The sequence below is a fragment of the Mus caroli genome, unplaced genomic scaffold (genome assembly GCF_978045245.1).
Source record: "Mus caroli unplaced genomic scaffold, Mus_caroli_1 scaffold_5, whole genome shotgun sequence".
In the NCBI taxonomy this organism is placed as follows: Eukaryota; Metazoa; Chordata; class Mammalia; order Rodentia; family Muridae; genus Mus; species Mus caroli.
The window spans coordinates 45,409,433-45,416,209 of NW_028227260.1; positions in this window are offsets into that span (position 1 = coordinate 45,409,433).

The following is a 6,777-nucleotide window of genomic DNA, read 5'->3' on the forward strand; positions in this document are numbered from 1 at the left end:
AAGAAAGAAAGAAAGAAAGAAAGAAAGAAAGAAAGAAAGAAAGAAAGAAAGAAAGAAAGAAAGAAAGAAAGAAAGAGGAAGTAAGGAAGTAAGGGAGGAAGGAAGGAAGGAAGGAAGGAAATATTTTAGGTACATTTTGGCTTCTTGTATTTTTTTTTTTTTTGATTTCTATAGGTTTGCAAAAGGTTTGAAAAGTTTTTAGAAGAGTGTTTTAGAGGGTTTTTTTTTTTTTGGTTTTTTGTTTTGTTTTGTTTTGTTTTTATGTTCTAGATTTTAAAAAAATTAGGGTTAAATATTTGGGGATTAATTGTTTTAAGGTTACTGGGCAGTAGGCAGAGGTAGGCGGATTTTTTTGAGTTCGAGGCCAGCATGGTCTATAGAGGGAGCTCCAGGACAGCCAGACATACAGACAGAGAAACACAGTCTCCCAAAAGTCAAAAACTCAAAAACTCAAAAACTCAAAACATCAAAAAAAAAAAAAAGAGTTTTAGGGTCATTTTTGGGTTCTTGTGTATTTTTTCCTTTTTTAGGATTCGGTTTCTTTCTTTCTTTTTTTTTTTTTAAGGCATTACATGTATTTTCTTTTAGGGTTTTAGGGTTTTTTTGTTTGTTTGTTTGTTTTTTGTTTTGTTTTTTTTTCTAGTGTTTTTGAGTATTTTTTTTTTAATTTTAAGGTTTTATTTTTGGATTTTAAAAGTTAAGTGTTGCCAAGAAGTGGTGCCTCTTGTCATTAATCCCAGCAGTTGGGAGGCAGAAGTAGTGGACTTCTTAGTTCAAGGCCAACCTGGTCTACAGAGTGCATTCAAAGACAGGTAGGTACACAAAGAGAAACCCAGTCATGAAAAACTCAAATTAAAAAAAAAAAAAAAAAGCAGGAAAGAAAGAAAGAAAGAAAGAAAGAAAGAAAGAAAGAAAGAAAGAAAGAAAGAAAGAAAGAAAGAGAAGGAGAAAACCCAACAAAAAAAGCAAAAAAGACAGATATTAAAAAAGTACTTTATAGACATTTTTGGCTTCTTGTCTATTTTTTTTTTTTTAGAACATTAGGAGTTTTTTTTTTTTTTTTAAGCATTTTTTAGGGATTTTAGAAAATTGTTTTACAATTTTTTTTTTTTTAGTTTTCAGGATTTTAGTGTATGTTTAGTGATTTTTTTTTAAAGATTTTAGAGTGTTTTTTTGGCTTTAGGGTTTTTCTTTAGGGTTTTACTTTTTTTTTTAGGTTTTGTGTGTTTGTGCGTGTGTGTGTGTGTGTGTTTCAGGAGTTTTAAAAAAACAATTAAGGTTTGACTTTTGGGGATTAGAGTTTTAGGGTTGCCAGGCAGAAATGGTCAATGCCTTTTATCACAGCACTTTGGAGGCAGAGTTCCTGGATTTCTGAGATCGCTGCCAGCCTAATCTACAGAGTGTCTAGGACAGCCAGAGATACACAGAGAAACCCTGTCTCCAAAAACTCAAAAAAAAAAAAAGAAGTAAGAAAGAAAGAAAGAAAGAAAGAAAGAAAGAAAGACAGACAGACAGACAGACAGACAGACAGAAAGAAAGAAAGAAAGAAAGAAAGAAAGAAAGAAAGGAAGGAAGGAAGGAAGAAAGAGAGAAAGGGAGAAAGAAAGAAAGAAAGAAAGAAAGAAAGAAAGAAAGAAAGAAAGAAAGAAAGAAAGAAAGAAAGAAAGAAAGAGAAAAAGAAAATTACTTTATGGAAATTTTGGGCTTCCTGCATAATTTTTTTAGAATTTTAGGTATTTTTTAAGTGATTTTAGGGTATTTAGAAGATTGTGTTATAGTTTTTTGGTTTTCATGGTTTTAGTGTGTGTTTTTTTGTTTGTTTGTTTGTTTTTTAAATAATTTTAGAGTGTTTATTTCTTTTTGCCTTTAGGGATATTCTTTAGGGTTTTTCTCTTTTTTTTCGTTCTTGTGTGTGTGTGTGTGTGTGTGTGTTCTTGAGTTTTTTTTTAAAATTTCAAAGTTTTATTTTTGGGGTTAAGAGTTTTAGGGTTCTCAGGCAGTGGTGGCACATGCCTAATCCCAACAATTGGGAAGCAGAGGTAGGTGGATTTCTGAGTTCATGGACAGCCTGGTCTACAGAGGGAGCTCCAGGTCAGCCAGGGATACACAAAGAAACCTAGTCTCAAAAACTCAAAAACAACCAAAAAAGTCAAAGAACAAAAAACAAAAGCGGGGGAAAAAAAGAGTTTTAGGGTCATTTTTGGATTCTTGTATTTTTTTTTTTTTTTTTTTTGGTTTTTGGTTTTTGTTTTTTTTTTTAGAATTTAATTGTTTTTATTTAAGAGTTTTGTAGGGTTATTTGACGAGTGTTTTAAAGGTTTTTTTTTTGGTTTTCAATATTTTAGTGAATTTTTGGAGTTTTGTATTTTTTTTTTAAAGGAGTTTAGGGTATTTTAGGGTTTGGGTTTTTATTTTTTAAGTTTTTGTTAGGATTTTATCTTTTTTTTTTTTTAGATTTTTTTTCCTTTGAGAATTTTTTTTTTTAATTTTAAGGTTTTATTTTTGGAGTTTAAGAGTTTTAAAATTGCCAGTAAGTGGTGGCCCTTAATTTAATCCAAGCACTTCACAGGGAGAGTTAGTGGATTTCTAAGTTCAAGGCCAGCCTAGTATAGAGAGTGAGGTTCAGGACATGTAGGGATACACAGAGAAAACCTGTCTGGAAAAACTCAAAAAAAAAAAAAAAAAAAAAAAAAAGAAGGAAAGAAGGAAAGAAAGAAAGAAAGAAAGAAAAAAAAAAGAAAGAAAGAAAAAGAAATTTAGCCACATTTTTGGTTTCTTTGTTTTTTTTTAAGATTTTTAGGTTTTTTTTTTAAGTGTTTGTAGGGTTTTTAGAAGAGTGTTTTAGAGTGTTTGTTTGTTTTCAGGCTTCTAGTGTATTTTTAGTATTTTTTTCTGTTTTTTTTTTTTTTTTTTTTTGAAGGATTTTAGTGTGTTTTAGGGTTTTGGGGTTTTATTTAGGCTTCAAGTTTTTGAGGATTTTTTTGAATTTTAGTGTTTTTCTTAGGTTATATTCTTAGGTTGTAGTACTTGGGAGGAAAAGGTAGGGGATTTTTGAGTTCAAGGCCAGCCTGGTCTACAGAGGAAGCTCCAGGACAGCCAGGGATACACAGAGAAACCCAGTCTCCGAAAACTCAAAAAAAAAAAAGAAAGAAAGAAATTAAGAAAGAAAGAAGAAAGAAAGAAAGAAAGAAAGAAAGAAAGAAAGAAAGAAAGAAAGAAAGAAAGAAAGAAAGAAAGAGGAAGGAAGGAAGGAAGGAAGGAAGGAAGGAAGGAAGGAAATATTTTAGGTACATTTTGGCTTCTTGTATTTTTTTTTTTTTTTTTGATTTCTATAGGTTTGCAAAAGGTTTGAAAAGTTTTTAGAAGAGTGTTTTAGAGGGTTTTTTTTTGTTTTTTTGTTTTGTTTTGTTTTGTTTTGTTTTTATGTTCTAGATTTTAAAAAAATTAGGGTTAAATATTTGGGGATTAATTGTTTTAAGGTTACTGGGCAGTAGGCAGAGGTAGGCGGATTTTTTTGAGTTCGAGGCCAGCATGGTCTATAGAGGGAGCTCCAGGACAGCCAGACATACAGACAGAGAAACCCAGTCTCCCAAAAGTCAAAAACTCAAAAACTCAAAACCTCAAAAAAAAAAAAAACAGTTTTAGGGTCATTTTTGGGTTCTTGTGTATTTTTTCCTTTTTTAGGATTCGGTTTCTTTCTTTCTTTCTTTTTTTTTTTTTTTTAAGGCATTACATGTATTTTCTTTTAGGGTTTTAGGGTTTTTTTGTTTGTTTTTTTGTTTTTTGTTTTGTTTTTTTTTTCTAGTGTTTTTGAGTATTTTTTTTTAATTTTAAGGTTTTATTTTTGGATTTTAAGAGTTAAGTGTTGCCAAGAAGTGGTGCCTCTTGTCATTAATCCCTGCAGTTGGGAGGCAGAAGTAGTGGACTTCTTAGTTCAAGGCCAACCTGGTCTACAGAGTGCATTCAAAGACAGGTAGGTACACAAACAGAAACCCAGTCATGAAAAACTCAAATTAAAAAAAAAAAAAAAGCAGGAAAGAAAGAAAGAAAGAAAGAGAAGGAGAAAACCCAACAAAAAAAGCAAAAAAGACAGATATTAAAAAAGTACTTTATAGACATTTTTGGCTTCTTGTCTATTTTTTTTTTTTCGAACATTAGGAGTTTTTTTTTTTTTAAGCATTTTTTAGGGATTTTAGAAAATTGTTTTACAATTTTTTTTTTTTTAGTTTTCAGGATTTTAGTGTATGTTTAGTGATTTTTTTTTAAAGATTTTAGAGTGTTTTTTTGGCTTTAGGGTTTTTCTTTAGGGTTTTACTTTTTTTTTTTAGGTTTTGTGTGTTTGTGTGTGTGTTTCAGGAGTTTTCAAAAAACAATTAAGGTTTGACTTTTGGGGATTAGAGTTTTAGGGTTGCCAGGCAGAAATGGTCAATGCCTTTAATCACAGCACTTTGGAGGCAGAGTTCCTGGATTTCTTAGATCACTGCCAGCCTAATCTACAGAGTGTCTAGGACAGCCAGAGATACACAGAGAAACCCTGTCTCCAAAAACTCAAAAAAAAAAAAAAAAAAAAAAAAAAAAAAAAAAAAAGAAAGAAAGAAAAAAGAAAAAGAAAAAGAAAAAAGAAAAAAGAAAGGAAGGAAGGAAGGAAGGAAGAAGATTACTTTATTGAAATTTTGGACTTCCTGTGCACTTTTATTTTAAGCTATTTTAGGATTTTTTGAAGATTCTTTTAAAGATTTTTTTGGTTTTCAGGGTTTTAGTGTATGTTTAGTGTGTGTTTTTTTAAGGATTTCAGGGTGTTTTTTCTTGGCTTTAGGCATATTCTTTAGGATTTTTCTGTTTTTTTTTTTTTTCAGGTTTTGTGTGTGTGTGTGTTTTCTTAAGTATTTTTTTTTAAATTTTCAACGTTTTATTTTTGGGGTTTAAGAGTTTTAGGTTTGCCAGGTAGTAGTGGCCCATGCCTATTATCAGAGGACTTGGGAGGCAGATGTACGTGGATTTTTGAGTTCGAGGCCAGCCTAGTCTATAGAGGGAGCTCCAGGACAGCCAGGGATACACAGAGAATCCCAGTCTCCAAAACCTCAAAACAAGCAAAAAAACAAAAATCAAAAAACAAAAAACAAAAAAAAGAAAAGAAAAGAAAAAAAAAGAGTTTTAAGGTCATTTTTCGATCCTTTGTATTTTTTTTTTTAAGAATTTAATTGTTTTTTATTTAAGGGTTTTGTAGGGTTATGTGAAGAGAGTTTTAAAGGGTTTTTTTGGGTTTCAATATTTTAGTGAATTTTTGGTTTTTTTATTTTTTTTAAGGAGTTTAGGGTGTTTTAGGGTTTGGTGTTTTTTTTTTTTAAGTTTTTTGTTAGGGTTTTATCTTTTTTTATATATTTTTTTCTTTGAGTATTTTTGTTTTTAATTTTAAGGTTTTATTTTTGGAGTTTAAAAGTTTTAAGATTGCTAGTAAGTGGTGGCCCTTGCTTTTAATCCAATCACTTGGGAGGCAGAGGTATTGGATATCTTAGTTCAAGGCTAGACTGTTCTACAGAGTGGGGTTCAGGTCAGTTAGAGATACACAGAGAAACCCTGTCTCCAAAAACTCAAGAAAAAAGAAGAAAGAAAGAAAGAAAGAAAGAAAGAAAGAAAGAAAGAAAGAAAGAAAGAAAGAAAGAAAGAAAGGAAGGAAGGAAGGAAGGAAGGAAGGAAGGAAGGAAGGAAGGAAGAAAGAAAGAAAGAAAGAAAGAAAGAAAGAAAGAAAGAAAGAAAGAAAGAAAGAAAGAAAGAAAGAAAGAAAAAGAAATTTAGCCACATTTTTGGTTTCTTTGTTTTTTTTTAAGATATTTAAGGTTTTTTTTAAGTGTTTGTAGGGTTTTTAAAAGAGTGTTTTAGAGTGTTTGTTTGTTTTCAGGCTTCTAGTGTATTTTTAGTATTTTTTTCTGTTTTTTTTTTTTTTTTTTTTTTTTTTGAAGGACTTTAGTGTGTTTTAGGGTTTTGGGGTTTTATTTAGGCTTCAATTTTTGAGGATTTTTTTGAATTTTAGTGTTTTTCTTAGGTTATTTTCTTAGGTTATAGTACTTGGGAGGAAAAGGTAGGGGATTTTTGAGTTCAAGGCCAGCCTTGTCTACAGAGGAAGCTCCAGGACAGCCAGGGATACACAGAGAAACCCAGTCTCCGAAAACTCAAAAAAAAAAAAAAAAAGAAAGAAAGAAATTAAGAAAGAAAGAAGAAAGAAAGAAAGAAAGAAAGAAAGAGAGAGAGAAAGGAAGGAAGGAAGGAAGGAAGGAAGGAAGGAAGGAAGGAAGGAAGGAAGGAAGGAAGGAAACATTTTAGGTACATTTTGGCTTCTTGTATTTTTTTTTCTTTTTTTTTTGATTTCTATAGGTTTGCAAAAGGTTTGAAAATTTTTTAGAAGAGTGTTTTAGAGGGTTTTTTTTTTGTTTTTTTGTTTTGTTTTTATGTTCTAGATTTAAAAAAAATTAGGGTTAGATATTTGGGGATTAATTGTTTTAAGGTTACTGGGCAGTAGGCAGAAGTAGGCGGATTTTTTTGAGTTCGAGGCCAGCATGGTCTATAGAGGGAGCTCCAAGACAGCCAGACATACAGACAGAGAAACACAGTCTCCCAAAAGTCAAAAACTCAAAAACTCAAAAACTCAAAACATCAAAAAAAAAAAAAAAAAAAAAAGAGTTTTAGGGTCATTTTTGTGTTCTTGTGTATTTTTTCCTTTTTTAGGATTCGGTTTCTTTCTTTCTTTTTTTTTTTTTTTAAGGCATTACATGTATTTTC